The 15,551-nt window shown below is 34.4% G+C and overlaps 1 protein-coding gene across 1 annotated transcript in view; it reads right to left on the bottom strand.

Annotated features, from left to right (window-relative positions):
* Positions 1–15,551, bottom strand: part of TMEM232 (transmembrane protein 232) — a gene marked incomplete at its 5' end in the record, with an annotated part of 213,199 nt that overhangs the window by 153,392 nt on the left and 44,256 nt on the right. The window lies entirely within an intron of this gene.

Genomic DNA, 15,551 nt, shown 5'->3' with positions numbered 1-15,551 from the left:
TCTTTGTCTCTCCTTCTACTCTGAATGACAGCCTTGCTGGATAAAGTATTCTTGGCTGTATATTTTTCCCATTCAGTGGGTTGAATACATCATGCCACTCTCTTCTGGCCTGCCAAGTTCCTGTGGAGAGATCTGCTGCTATTCTTATTTGTCTTCCCTGGTAAGTTAGGGGTTTCTTTTCTCTTGCTCCTTTTAGGATTTTTTTCTGTATCTCTATATTTTGCAAATTTAAGAATGATATGTCTTGATGTTGGCCAGCTTTTGTTGATTTTGATGGGAGTTCCCTGTGTCTCTTGGATTTGGATGTCTGTTTCTTTCCCCAGACTAAGGAAGTTTTCAGCCATAATTTCTTCAAATAAACCTTCTGCCCCTTTTTCCCTCTCTTCTTCTGGGACTCCTATGATATGAATGTTATTATGCTTTATGGAGTCCCTGAGTTCCCTAAGTCTACATTCATGATCAAATATGTTCCTTTCCCTCTTCTTTTCAGCCTCATTATTTTCCATAATTTTATCTTCTATATCACTTATTCATTCCTCTACTTATTCCATCCTTGTGGCCATTACATCCAGTTGGTTTTGCATCTTGGTTATAGCATTTTTTATTTTGACCTGACTAGTTTTTATGTCTTTTAAAGAGACTCCCTGGTGCCTTCTATGCTTTTCTCCAGCCCAGCTAGTATCCTTATGATTGTTGGTTTAAATTCTGGATCAAGCATACGTATATGTGTTTCGAATAGATCCCTGGCCGTGACCTCTTCTTGGGATGAATTCCTCTGTCTTGGCATTTTGTCTAGGTCTCTGTCTTTTTCTGTGTGTTAGGAAAGCCTGTTATGTTTCCTGCTCCTGATTAATGGCTTTATGAGGAAGAAGTCACATATTGTCTAGGGCCTGGTGCTTTAGGAAGTGTCTCTGGTGTATGCTGTGTGTACTCTGCTGCTGTGTTTTGGCTGCTCTTTACCTCAGGTCAGAAACTCTGCAGAATTTCTCAAGCACACTTGTCCTAGAAAAGCTGCACCTATGGAGTGCAGAGGGGTGGGGCTTGGTGTAAGCATTTTATACCACTGTTGGTGCTGTGCTGCTTACTGAAGTTAGTTTATGCTGAGAGGCAGGTGAGAGAAATGGCACCCACAGGCTCCTTTGTACCAAAAGAGGCAATGCCACCTCTCTCAGATGCACTCCAAGAAGGGGGAATCATCTCTCCCAGTGCATTCCAGTGGATCCTTAGATCACATCATCTTCCCCCACCTCGAGCTATCTGCTCTCCTTCTCCACAGAAACAACTCAGCACCCACCAGCCTCCACACCTGCCATGCCATAAACCTCTAAAACTCCAGTCTTTTAGCCCTATGGTTGTAAAAAAAAAAAAAAAAATCATGAAAATCAGCCCCTCTCATTTTTCCAGTCAGTGGTTTTGGGGAAGTGTTTTCCTTGTGTGATCCCCTGTATGCTCCTCTCTCTTTCTCATCTCTTTCTGTGATCAGGACTCCCTCTCCTCAGTGGCACCCATGATCCACTTCTCCCCCAAATCACATCTCTGCACCTTCTACCTTCCATTATATGGCCTCTTTTCTCCCTCTAGTTGTGCAGTTGGTCCTCAGATCAATTTCTTAGGTATTCAGAATGATTTGATATTTATCTAGCTGAGTTCAAAGAGCCAGGCAAGCCTAGGGCCCCCTACTACTCCACCATCTTAGTTCATCTGCTTTACATCCAAAACATTCTTGACATTAATGGAAAGCCAGAGATGCTTAGCAATGATTCTGTTAAAGATGGAGCACAGCTACAGAAAACAGCACAGCAAGGAAAAACTTTCACATCCTATTGGTAGATTTTGTTAGCAAAATAATAAGTCATAAGCCACATAGACAAGGAGTAACATAAACTCCTCATAAATTTTTAGATTTAAATTTATCACTACCAAAGTCTGAGGCTCAGACCCATTAGGGTCAAGTCAAATGTTGTAACTTTCTCAAAAGAACACAGTAGTTGAGCAATGCTGAGCATTATTGTATTCCCAAAAGAAACAAAGAAAATAAGAACTTGGAAGATATAAAAGGACAAAACAATTTCAGTGGGGAAATTGTAAACTTATAAAAAGAGAAGTTGAAAGTATGGTATTAAACAAACGTAACTAAAGTAATTCAGTATTTAAAAAAGGCCACTCATCAGTTTTAAATGATAACAAGGACAGGGGTTATCAATTATTTTAGAGGATGAACATAATGGACCATCATATTTATTAAGAATATGTATATTATATATTCAAGTAAAAACAAAAGTAGCACAAAATTACCAGGTGAATATGAAAATAAAATAATATGTTTTAGCAGTATTTGACTAATGATGTGACACAAACTAATTTTTCACTTTCATAAGTATCAACTAAATGCAAAACGCTTCTGACATTGGATATGTTATCAAACAAGATAGTAAACTCCAAATGAGTAAACACTTTGGCTATTCCAACTGCTAACACTATCACTATTAAAACTTATACACAATAAAATACATTACTAAGTTGTGTTAGTATGTTGAGCTGATGGCATAAACTTACCATCTTTTCTGATTTTTATTTATTTATTTATTTTTAAAGACTTTATTTACTTATTTGAGAGACAGCATGAGAGAGAGCACAAGTGGGTGGAAGGGCAAAGGGAGGAGCAGACTACCTGCTGAGGGGGGAGCCCAATGCAGGGCTCAATCCTGGGACCCTGAGATCATGACCTGAGCTGAAGGCAGATGCTTAACTGACTGATCCACCCAGGCACCCCCATCTTTTCTAATTTTTAAACAGTATAGGTAGTTGCTGACCTACCAGCCATACCTTGCCCCTTCCTTAAAAATAGAATCCTATTCTGTACGCAGATAGTGGGAATGAATTCTCATGGGCCATCACAAATGCCTCTCTTCACCAGGCATTTACTTTTCCAGCCTTCCTTGTAACTAGTAGTGACCAGAGTACCCAGCCCTGTCAATTTCACACAAGGGACAGTCTTCTGGAGTGCTTCTGGGAAATCTTTTGTTTTATAATAAGGTGAATAGACTTTTTAGAAGAGAGCCTTCTCTTTCTTCTTGCCTTGCAATGCTATGTGAGTCTGTGATGTCTAGAGCTAAAAAGCTCTTTTAATAATGAGATAACAAGCATAGGAATAAAAATCCAACATCCCTGAGAAGTAGAGTAGTGTAAGTAGAGTAATGCAAAAATTGGATGGATGAAGAATGAATGAAATTATGAGATAAATGTTGTCCAGGCATCAGGCTATTAAAGAAATTACATCATATAATAGAATTTGTTAAGAGAATTAACTACCCACCAAACTAACCAGAAAATTTCTGCTCTTAGATGTGTCAATCAATAAGGTGTTTGAAGGAGGGATGAGTGAGATGAATAGATGCTAGCTCCAAATTTTGAGGTGAGAATAATAAAAAGAGACTTACTATTACTAAAGTTGGAGTGTGTTAAATGTCATTGGGTGGAGTGAAACAAAAAATAGCAATGGAATCCTTTCAAAAATGGAACTAGAGATGTCCTTCATAGTACTAAGGACTGTGTGGTAACTCTGGTGATCCCCAGGTCCTGAAACAGTAAATGTCAGCAGTGAAGACACCTTCTGGATCACTGCAAGGATGAAGGGTTTTCAAAGTTTGGAATCATGATTTACCTAATTTGGGAGATAATGATCCTCTAGGGTTTGAGAATAAAAATTAAAACCACTACAAGTACTTATTTTCATCTTGCAGCCTATTGAGTCAAAAAGAAATTTATTGAAATGCAGCTTCCTATTAGAATCTCTTTATACCCCTCCCACCCTGTGTTTGGCTTTGTACTAACATTCAGCAAGATACTTACTAATGGGGGCACCAGGGTAGCTCAGTTGGTTAAGCGTCTGCTTTCAGCTCAGGTCATGATCTCAGGGTCCTGGGATGGAGCCCCACATTGGGCTCCCTGCTCAGTGGGGAGCCTGCTTTTCCCTGTTCCCTCTGCCCCTCCCCCTGTTTGTGCTCTCTCTCTCTCTGTCATGCTCTCTCTCAAATAAATAAATAAAATCTTTTTTTAAAAAAAGATACTGATGGATAAGAGTGATACTGAAATTCCTTTTAAAAGATCATTTTTCTATATGCTTTTTACTGTGGTTTGTTGTTCAAGAATTGACTCCGTTTTTTGGGGCGCCTGGGTGGCTCAGTCATTAAGCATCTGCCTTCGGCTCAGGTCATGATCCCAGGGTGCTGGGATGGAGCCCCGCATCCAGCTCCCTGCTCGGCGGGAAGCCTGTTTCTCCCTCTCACACCCCCCTGCTTGTGTTTCCTCTCTCGCTATCTCTCTCTCTGTCAAATAAATAAATAAAATCTTAAAAAAGAATTTACTCAGTTTTCTTATTTCATGGTTTTCTTGTTAGTTTTCAGTGACTAAAATGCAGATTATTTGCTTTCCATGAACTTCATAATTTCTAGTAGAATATGACTGTCCAGTTTTTATGATTTCCTATTATTTTCAGCATATAATGTAATCTAATTGCATACACAAAATAATGGGTTTATTTGTACAGGAATACTTTTTTTTTTAAATAAAGATTTTATTTATTTATTTATTTGACAGAGAGAGATGCAGCGAGAGAGGGAACACAGGCATGGGGAGTGGGAGAGGGAGAAGCAGGCTTCCTGCTGAGCAGGGAGCCCAATGCGGGGCTCGATCCCAGGATCCCGGGATCATGACTTGAGCCCAATGCAGACGCTTAACGACTGAGCCACCCAGGCTCCCCCGTATAGGAATACTTTAAAATCAAGTTTAGCATATGCCCATATGGTAAAAGTACTTAATATTTTCAAAAACAGTCCTTATGAAATTAAGGTATCTTATATACTAGTGCATCTTGTACATCAAAAAATATGGCAAAAGGTGGATACCATATTCATAGATACAAATACAGATATATAGATATTTTATATTCCGTTATGAAAATCTATTAGTCCAGGTAGACGAATAGATTATTTTACTAGTATAATACAGAGAATTATTGTTGTTTGATGTTTAAGAAACTGCCCTTTTTCTAAGTTTTCTTGACTATATTCTTCCAGATCATCTATAGAATTAACCTGCCAATTTATACTCTTTTGACTATTCTAATGGAATTACATTTAATTTATAGATTAATTTAGGGAGAATCTACATCTTTACAATACCAAAGTTTATATTCATTTATTTCAAGTCTTCTTTTATGTCTTTAAAGTTTTATGGATTTTGTTCTTTATAGAGCACATTCCTTAGGATTTTGCTGTTTTTATGCTATTGGGTTTTTTTTTTTCTATTTAGTTTTTGCTGGTATATAGTAAAGTTATTGACAGTAATGTTTCGTGTAACTAGCCATTTTATTTAATTAGTGCTAATATTATTTTCATACTCTCAGCTATTCAAAATAGACATTCAGATCACCCATAAATGCTTTTCTAATATTATACCTGCTTTTTTCTTTTTGTCTTATATCAGCTAGGATATCCAGAATGTGGTAAAATATCAGCAATTAATGTAGAAATTCTGGATTTTACTTAACCTAAATGAGATTATTTTTAGTTTTTCATTCTTTTTTTTTTAAAGATTTTATTTATTTATTTGACAGAGATAGAGAGAGCACAAGTAGGCAGAGAGGCAGGCAGAGGGAGAGGGAGAAGCAGGCTCTCCGCCGAGCAAGGAGCCCGATGCAGGACTCGATCCCAGGACCCTGGGATCACAACCTGAGCTGAAGGCAGCCGCTTAACCAACTGAGCCACCCAGGAGCCCTCGTTTTTCATTCTTTAGGATGATGTTGATTTTAGTTTCTGATAAATCCTCAACAATTTAAGAAAGTACCCTTATATTTCTAGTTTTAATCCTATTTTATCTTCTTAAAAAATCAGGCATGTGTTTTTACCTTATCAATTCTATTTCGGCATCTATTAAGAGTAACTCCTTCCTTAGTTAAAAGAGATTTAAACTTTTTAATAATGATCTCTCCTTAGATTCCTAGAATGAACGGTATAAATATAGTATATTATTACTTTAACACACTGCTGAATTTGGTCTGTTAGTATTTTACTTAAGATTTGTACCTATACATGCATTCATAAGACAGAGTGGTCTATTCTTAATACTCTTGTCACCAAGTTTAGGAATAGAGAGACAACACATTTTGCTTTATAGAAATTATTCCCCAAATTTTTCCTAAATTATAATATTATATTATATATAATATATAAATAATTAATTTGCCCAACACATCATACACATAATGCTAGATATGTTTTGAGCATGTATGTACATGCAGGTATATAAAGATAACACTGACCTGTGGCAACAGGTCAAGAGCCCTTCTATATTATAATTGAAAGTAAAAGCTGTATAAAAAGTAAATATTCTTCTGTATTAATATACATTTTATTACTTTCCCTGAAAGCTAGTTGTGAGGATACCCAGAATAAATCATTTTTTTAAAGACAAGGTTTGGGACCAACAACCACTCTAATACATTCAAGAGGAAAAGATATTTTCACTATAATTCAAAAATAATTTTAATAATAACTTTAATTACTCTTCAACTCTACTTACAATTGTTTTTGCTAACTATAATTATTCTCAACACATTGAATGGTTTTTCTGTTATCTAAGAGGCTGGCAGATATTAAACTTAATTCAATACACATAAACTTGATAGAATGCTTACTGGATGTAAAGAACAATATTAATATGCAGGGTGGTTATGAGTTGCTATTATTTAAGGTACTTCAACCTACGAGGGAGATTTAGATTTTATGAGAACTAAAGCATATATAATTGTGAAGCCCTCTTTTTCAAAAACTATAAAAACTTCTTATTTTTTGCCAATTTAAAAAAAAAAGACATTTTTCTATGAAGAGATATTCCCAGTGTCCTTCCTAGGATTTTAGAAGTCTGAGAAAGAAAGAAAGAAAGAAAGAAAGAAAGAAAGAAAGAAAGAAAGAAAGAAAGGAAGAAAGGAAGGAAGGAGGGAAGGAAGGAAGGAAGGAAGGAAGGAAGAAAGAAAGAAAGAAAGAAAGAAAGAAAGAAAGAAAGAAAGAAAGAAAGAAAGAAAGAAGGAAAGAGTGTCCTATGTGGTGAAAGGCCCTGAAAATTAAATGTCATTAGTTTCTCTGTAAATAAACCTGTGCTTGTGGGGAAATTGAAGATTTTTCTACAGATAAGTTAATGACATTTTTGAAGTAGGAATCCATAATCATCACAACAAACCCTGCCTTCAGTGAACTAATAGAACTCATAATGTTCAAGATAAGAGTAGAATGTGTCTACTCAGCAAGTCTAGATATTCTGATGTCCAAATGAATTTTCCTCACATGCAAGTTTTATCAAGTGCTACCAAAAACATCAAATATTTAAAGAGAAATACAGATTCATCCTGAAATTCAGTGCATTTAGTATTGTATATTTCAAACTTTAGATTCCAAGACCAAGAATCCATTTCTTTTTTTTTTCTTTTTTTTTCCCCGCCCCAAGGACCCATTTCTGATTGGCTGGTTTCCATAATGGCTTCTTAACTTTTCATGTTTATTTAGCCCTCCCCATCCTTACTTCCCCCATCTGCATCTTCTTCCCTTCTCCAAATTCAGATTCAAATGAACGACAGATTGAGTCCTACTTTCCATAACCGTGTCGTACCCATGTTTATCCAAAGTTGTTTTTAAGTTCTTTGATGCTCCATGAGCCATTAATATAGAATGATGCACATAATGCACATTCACATTATAATGAGTAAACAAATGGACAACTCTTCTCTTATGAATTGAAAAGAACTTGTGCTAATTATTTTTGAAAAAAAAAAAAGAATGAGAATAAGTGGATAAGCAATGTATAAAGATGATGTTTAATAACCATTTTGAGGGATGCCTGGGTAGCTCAGTCAGCTAAGCGTCTGCCTTTGGCTCAGGTCATGATCCCAGGGTCCTGGGATTGAGTCCTGCATCAGGGACTTCTCCCCATTTCTCCCTCTGCCTGCCACTTCCCCCCCCCCCCGCTTGTGTTCTCTCTCTCTCTCTCTCTGAAAAATAAATAAAATCTTTTTTAAAAATAACCATTTTGAATTGAAAATGTCATCTCATCATATCTCAATACAGTATCCATTTCCTTTCCTTCATCCATTCATATATTCGACACTCTATTTATTGAGAGGTTACTCTGAATGAGGCAATGCATTAGGTAATGTAGGGTGAAGCAATAAAGGCTAAAACCTATTCCCCGACCTGAGAGAGAACAAAACTTGGTAAAATAAGCTTTGCACAGATTGTAAATTACTTCACAATATCCAGTCTCCCTTTCTTCCTTAGTAATATGAATCACTACTTTTAGCTCGGCTGATTGATACTCAGAAAACAAAATAAACTCTCCTTAAGTGTGGCCATATGATTACACTTAAGCCAATGAGTTTACAGCAATAATGCTATGTGGTACTTCCTATTAAGAAGACAGTAGAAAATGAATATTATTATTCTTCCCTTCTGCACCCTCAGAATAGCAAAAGAAAAACGAACCTGCCTCCCTGAGAACCTCTTAAGCCCTGACACCAACCTTAGACTGCCTATTTCTGGATTTACTTTATGTGGGAGAAAAATAAATTTTCATTTTATTTAATCTAATGTATTTTTTACTACAGGTAGCCAAATCTACTCCTAACTAACATAGAGAAATAAAATGATTATTAAAAATACAAGCTATAATTTGGTAAAATCCACTGGAGAGGTACAAAAGAAAGTTCAGAGAAACATGAGGTTACGTATATTAGTAAATTAGCTTTTCTGTTCCATATATTTATCTCATATGTTCCACAGCATGTAGCATATAGAAATATGAGAGGCAGAGAGAATAAATATCTAATATCCTTATTCAATTGGACTGGATTATCTATTTGTTCCTTAAGCCATATAATATTCTCTGTACTTCCATACAAATAAAAAGCATACATTTTATGTTGTCAGTATCATGACATCAACTGAATATTCTGCTAATTTTTTTCTGTCTCACAAGCCTGACAGAATTGATACTTTTTTCAGAGTAGGGTTTAATTAATTTTCAGTGAATGATATTTGGCTGCATTGAGTGACACATGTCACCTATATTAACAAGCTGAGAGATTATTTCAGATGCATAGGGTTTTTAGAGAAATTGTGAGGTCAATGATATCTCTTTTGAAAATTATGTTTTATTTAAAAGGATGACAGAAAGAAATAAAGAATGATATACCAAGCAAGATGAGTTACAGACCTACAAATAACTCCAAAAGAAAGCAGGGCATGTAGAACTTTGGATTAATGATTTCTGAATTCTTCTTCATTTTAAAAATACAACTGTGTTTTCTAAAAGATAATAGACTAAACCGAGAGATAGCATACCTGAGAATAGATCAAAGATAAATCTTCAAACATATCCTACATTGAGAAGTAAGAAATAATATAATTTATCCTGGAGTAAGTAAAAGATGATTATTACAAAAAGTTTTTTAAATAACTTTTTTATAATTGCTCATTTTTGCAATTTTATGTCTAACATAAAGCCAGTGGATGAAGAAAATGTGGTATACATCCACAATAGAGTACTGTTAAGCCTTAAAAATGAAGGAAATTCTGCCATATACAACAACATGGATGAACCTTGAGGACATCATGCTGAGGACGGTCATGGAAAAACCGACAAATGCTGCATGGTTTCACTTACATGAGATATCTAACGTGATCATATTCATAAAATCAAAGAGTATAATCAAAGAGTGTGGTTTCCAGAAAATGAGGGAAAGGAGAAATTCAAATTACTAATCAATGGACATAAAGTTTCAATCAAGCAAGATAAATAAGCTCTAGAAATCTATTATACAACACTGTACCCACTGTCAACAATAATGTATTGTACACTTAAACTTTTAAGAAGGTAGATTTCAAAAACTAATGATGTACTGTATGGTGACTAACATAACATAATAAAAGAAAGAAGGTAGATTTCATGTAAAGTACTCTTCCCAACAATAAAATAATTTTTAAAAAAGACAGATACATTTGGTTAACTTCCATATATATATAAAATACTCAGGGGTACTATACTTTCAGATTTGTCAACACAAAGAATTGTGAATTATGAGGACTGCCTGAATTCCATCACTAACATGTACATGGATTTTTAAAGGAGTTAAATATTTTCCACATATAATAAACACAATACTGTTACTGAATATTTTTCTGAATAACCTTCACCAAGATAAAAGGTATATTGAAGATTTAATAGAGTACCCTTAAACATTTCAATTGGTTTTAAGATTCCCATTAACTTGCGTTTCCTTTTTAAAAAGGAGTTATTGCTCTGTAATAATGTTTTTTCCTAAGTTAAAATGAATCAAAATGTAGCATACAAAGTTATTTTACAACTGTGATGTATATTTCATTCACTAAATCATTGCAGAACCAGTTTAAGAAAATAATTCTCAACAAAAGAATGAAAAAGGAAGAATGTCATATTTACTTTTCTCATTCAGAGACAACATTGAATGAAAAAATACTTGGGTCTCACATGTCTTCACATCATAACACTGGAATGAATTATTACCAATTCAACGTTAACAACATTACAACCTTCCAGCAATCTTAAGAAGCTAATCATAAACCATATTGAAAATCTGTTTTTCACATATTATGAAAAGTTAGCACAGGAGCTTGGCAGTAAGCAGAGATGGGAGATGAATGCAAAGTGAAGAGGTGGAGAAAGAGAACCAATGCAATTATCATCAAATATTTGAAGAGCTTGCATGTGGGAAATGGAATAGAGTTGTGTTTTTTTTTCTTATTATTACCTCTAGGAGGGAAAACTTAAACCAAAGTTAGAAAGATAGATTTCATTTTAATATAAGGAAGAATCTTTCACAGTGTTTAAAAGTGGGATGACCTGCTTTGGGAGATAGGGAGTTCTAATCTCTGTTGACTTTAAAACAGAATGTTACTGTGGACTATTTGCAAATGGGTCTACTAGAGATTTGTGCGTTGGATGAGGACAACATGAGCAACAAAATTTTTACTATTCTGTGATATATTTGGTTCTATCATTTATTATGTATTTCCTATACAAGACATACTGAATCAGTTTCTGTAGGTTTCTCACAGAATACACCATTTTCAAGTGTTAATTTCACAACACAGTTTCCAGATAATCAAGGCTTGATAAAAGCCTATCATTTTAACACTCTGAAATCAAAGTAGGAGCATAGAATATGGCATTTCAAATATAGTGTACAACACAAAGCTACGTTTCCCTCTTTGTAAAATTGTATATAAATCATCTGATATAAATACTCTCCGAATAGATGTATAAAGGTCTGCAACAACAAGTAAGAAAGGTATTTTCCTCTATGTTTTACCAGCTTGTTTAACAGTTAAATTTATAGGCTAGGTTTTCTCTAGGCTTAATAATACAGATTCCTACACTCCACTTTTCGGATTTTTGATCCAAAATTCCAGAACAAGGCCCAAGAATTTACATTAGAAATAAGGACCATGTACAAAGTCTATGAAAATACTTTTTACAAACAGTGCTATAGGATAATGACTGCCAGAATTCCTCAAAGTCATCTTTTTCACATTCTTCAAAATGCAAATGGATAATTTTTTAAAATTTTTCATTCAGTAGATCAATTAATTTAGTTAGTTCAGTATAGTGAGGTAGTTAGTATGGACTCTGAAGCCAGACTGCCTAGGTTAAGACTCAGATGTACTGCTTACTAACTATATTTCCTTGGACAAATAAACTCAGTGCGTCAGTTTTCTCATCTATAAAATGAGGACAGTATGAATATCTAGGTATAGTCTTGTTGTAATGATTAATGAATCAGCCTAGACTCATGCTTGACATATAGTAAGAGCTCAATAAATGTTAACTATTGTTATCCTTTATGACCCATCAAGGCAAAATATTTCTCAAAATTGGAATTCAACAGGGATCAAGCAAAAATTCTGTGTGTTTAAATAAATTAATTTTTATCATCTTCCCTCATGTTTTTCCAGCTCAAAATTGTCTCATCTAAAGACTATGCTGTCACTATATCATATGCCTGAAACTCATATAACACTGTGTTAACTAACTGGGATTAAAAACTTATAAATAAGTACATAAGTAAATAAATAAATGAAAATAAATACAAAATAGAGACTATGCTGTAAAAATCTGTGTTTCAAATAAGGATTTACTAGGCATTTGAGCATATTCAGACCTGCCTATATCACAACACTCTGGGGAGGTATATTAGTTTTCTTGGGCTGCCATAACAAAATATCATAGACTTAGAGTCTTAAACATAAGAAATTAATTTATTTTCTCATAGTTCTGGAGGCTAGGATTTCCAAGATCAAGGTGCCGACTGATTCTGTTTATGGTAAGGGCTCTTTTCTTGACTTTTAGATAGCTGCTTTCTCAGTGTCCTCAGATATTGGAGAAAGTGAGCTCTCTGGTGTCTTTTCTTATAAGGACACTAATTCAAACATATCAGGTCCTACCATCATAACTTCATCTCCAAATACAGTCACATTGTGGGTTATAGTTTTAACAAATGAACTTTGGGAGACACAGTTAAGTCCATAGTAGCAAATGTTAAATGTATAACTGGTATTTATAAGCATACATAGAAATTTCCATCCAATCAAAACCACTAAAAGGCAGCACTTCAGTCACTGGGCATAGACCTCACTCTAGAATTAATAAATATCTGACTCTATGAAAAATTTGTTTGACACAAAACCTCAGAATGAAAACAGAACATTCTAAGTAGTCATCCATTTTTCTAGATTCTTTAAGTTCTGCTCCCATATCAGATCAGATCACCAGGAAATTATCTCCATGGAAATCATTAGTTTCCTATAACATTGCCTTCACAAAACTATGATTTTAAGTGTTTTTTCATATTAAAGCCTTTATATAAATATGGTCCATAAGAACACTATTTGACTCATTCACAAGAGACTATATATTATATATACCATTTAAAAATATTTTTCACTGTCATTTATACCTTTATACATAAAGTAGGATTCTGAGGATATAAACTGAACATCTAATGTTCGGGGAAAAAATCCTTCCTCACTGATGTTTTCTCATTATAACAATATTAACAACCACATTAACAACCATAACATCTATTAACATTTATTGGACCTTTACTATGCACAAGGTACTATGCCAAGTATTTATATGTTTCCATATTTTTTTCTCACAAAAAGCCCTATGATATGAATAGCAGTCTTATCATAATTATCAGGTAAAGAAATCAGTCAGCAAAATTAAATAAATTGACCTAGGATTCCAAGATATAAATTGTAGAATTAAAGTACAAATCTGTGCGACTTAAGACTGGTTCTCTCACTCTAAAAATGTATTCACTTGAAAGATAAAATCATGCGAAAAAATCATTTTCAGTTAAATACAGAGGCAGCTCCAGGTTCTTTAAGTCACTTTCCAAAAAGACACACTTATCTTCCCCGGTAATCATGTTGACAACGCCTACACAGTATTATTTATGGCTTGTACAAGAAGTTTGATGTCATTGAAATCAGATTGACTTCTGATTGTGAAAGATGCAATTTTGATATGTGTATCCTCTATTGCAGATCAAATCTTTAAATATATTGCACAACCAGAAACATCTATTTTCTTGTCCACTTGGGTTGAGAAAACATGGACAAAATACTACATCTATAAGTAAGATACCTAGGAACAAATCTAAGCAACAAGGTGAAAGACCTGTACTCTGAAAACTATAAAACACTGATGAAAGAAATTGAAGACAACACAAAGAAATGGAAAGTGATTCCATGCTCATAGACTGGAAGAACAAATATCATTAAAATGTCTATACTACCCAAAGCAATCTACACATTTAATGCAATCCCTATTAAAATACCAACAGCATTTTTCACAGAGCTAGAACAAACAATCCTAAAATTTATACAGAACCACAAAAGACCGAATAGTCAAAGCAATCTTGAAAAAGAAAAGTAAAACTGAAGGCATCACAATTCCAGACTTCAAGTTATATTACAAAGCTATAGTTATCAAAACATTATGGTACTGGCACAAAAATAGACACATATATCAAGAGAAAAGAATAGAAAACCCAGAAATAAACCCACAATTATATGGTCAATCTTCAACAAAGCAGGAAAGACTATGCAAAGGGAAAAACACAATCTCTTCAACAAATGGTATTGGGAAAATGACACCTACATGCAAAAGAATGAACTGGACCACTTTCTTACACCACACACAAAAGTAAATTCAAAATGGATAAAAGACCTAAATGTGAGTCCTGAACCCATAAAAATCCTTGAAGAGAACATAGGCAGTAATGTCTCTGACATCAGCCATAGCAACATTTTTCTGAATATGTCTCTTGAGGCAAGGGAAATAAAAGCAAAAGTAAACTATTGGGACTATATCAAAATAAAAAGCTTTTGCACAGCAAAGAAAACAACCAACACAACTAAAAGGCCATCTATAGAATGGGAAAAGGTATTTGCAAAAGACATATCCGATAAAGAGCTAGTATCCAAAATATATAAAGAACTTATAGAACTCAACACCCAAAAAACAAATAATCCAATGAAAAAATGGGCAGAAGACATGAACAGATATTTCTCCAAAGAAGACATCCAGATGGCCAACAGACACATGAAAAGATGCTCAACATCAGTCATCATCAGGGAAATGCAAATCAAAACTACAATGAGATATCACCTCACACCTGTCAGAATGGGTAAAATAAAAAACACAAGAAACAACAAGTCTTGGTGAGACAAAGGAACCTTCATGCTCCATTGGTGGGAATGCAAACTGGTACAGCCACTGTGGAAAACAGTATGGAGATTCCTCTAAAAGTTAAAAATAGAACTACCCTACAATCTGACAATCACACTACTGGGTATTTACCCAAAGAATACAAAAACACTAATTCAATGGATACATGCACCCCTATGTTTATTGCAGCATTATTTACAATAGTGAAATTATGGAAGCAGTCCAAGTGTCCATCAATAGATGAATGGATAAAGAAGATGTAGTATATATACACAATGAAATATTGTTCAGCCACAGAAAAGAATGAAATCTTGCCACTTGCAATGACATGGATGGAGCTAGAGAGTATAATGCTAAGCAAAATAATTCTGAGAAAGGCAAATAGCATATGATTTCATTCATATGTGGAATTTAAGAAACAAACAAAAAAATGAGCAAAGCGGAAAAAAAAGAGAGAGAGAGACAAACCACAAAACAGACTCTAAAGTGAACAAAATGATGGTTACCACAGGGGAGATGGGTGGAGGGATGGATGAAATAGGTGATGGGGATTAAGGAGTGCACTTGTGATAAGCACTGCATGATGTATGGCATTGTTAAGTCACTCTGCTATATATCTGAAATGAATAAAACACTGTAGGTTAAAAAAAAAGTAAATAAAAATAATAAAATAAAATAAATAAAAGGCTTATTGCTATATGTGGACAGGGACATTTAAGAAATATTTC

This window comes from Leptonychotes weddellii, chromosome 7 (genome assembly GCF_054177405.1).
Source record: "Leptonychotes weddellii isolate Sample4059 chromosome 7, ASM5417740v2, whole genome shotgun sequence".
NCBI lineage: Eukaryota > Metazoa > Chordata > Mammalia > Carnivora > Phocidae > Leptonychotes > Leptonychotes weddellii.
Note: the sequence above shows the minus strand (reverse complement) of the source record. Positions and strands in the feature narration are given on the sequence as shown.